Source organism: Sinocyclocheilus anshuiensis, unplaced genomic scaffold (genome assembly GCF_001515605.1).
Source record: "Sinocyclocheilus anshuiensis isolate Anshui unplaced genomic scaffold, SAMN03320099.WGS_v1.1 scaffold742, whole genome shotgun sequence".
In the NCBI taxonomy this organism is placed as follows: Eukaryota; Metazoa; Chordata; class Actinopteri; order Cypriniformes; family Cyprinidae; genus Sinocyclocheilus; species Sinocyclocheilus anshuiensis.
The window spans coordinates 210,328-210,935 of NW_015544169.1; the positions used below are offsets into that span (position 1 = coordinate 210,328).

Sequence of the window (608 nt, forward strand, 5' to 3'; positions counted from 1 at the left end):
AGTTCACAGTCATTGCTTTGTGCATTCAGGACTGAAACAGCATTTAAAGTTTACCAAACCAAAATATGTATTTTTTTAATTGCTAATCCATTTCAATATTTAGAAGACAGAAAATAGACACGTTTTTAAAATTTAAGGACTGTGAACACGTCTAAAGCCGGCCTTCCTGCCCAACCTTAACCTGACTTTCTGTGCTGCGTGAAAATACTTGCCCATGGTGTGTTGCATGCTCTGGACAGCTGTGCTAGTTAAAAGCATGCTGAGTTGTGTCTCTGCCTAAGTCCCTCTGACCCCCAGTCTAGCCTCTCATTACCACTGGACCCAACCAATCAGAAGCCCAGAAAAAGACGTATGACTCGTGCAAAGGGAATTGCAGGCAACCGTCTTTCAACACTCGGGGAGCACAGACACAGAAAAGCAAACACACACAACAGACAGGAGCTGACGGAAACGACATTCAAGTCAGTCATCTCTCAAGCACAAGGGAATCCCACTGTACATATGTAGGTATGCCAGAGTATGTTGTTCAGCATGTGCTGAATGTATGGCGGGTATGTGCTCTAAGCCTTCTCTCTCTCTCTCTCTCCGGTGGGATTTGAGGCATACGG

The 608-nt window shown here is 44.9% G+C and overlaps 1 protein-coding gene across 1 annotated transcript in view; it reads right to left on the bottom strand.

Moving 5' to 3' along the window:
- The window catches only part of dlgap2b (discs, large (Drosophila) homolog-associated protein 2b), an 89,657-nt gene that overhangs the window by 6,763 nt on the left and 82,286 nt on the right, over positions 1 to 608 (bottom strand). The window lies entirely within an intron of this gene.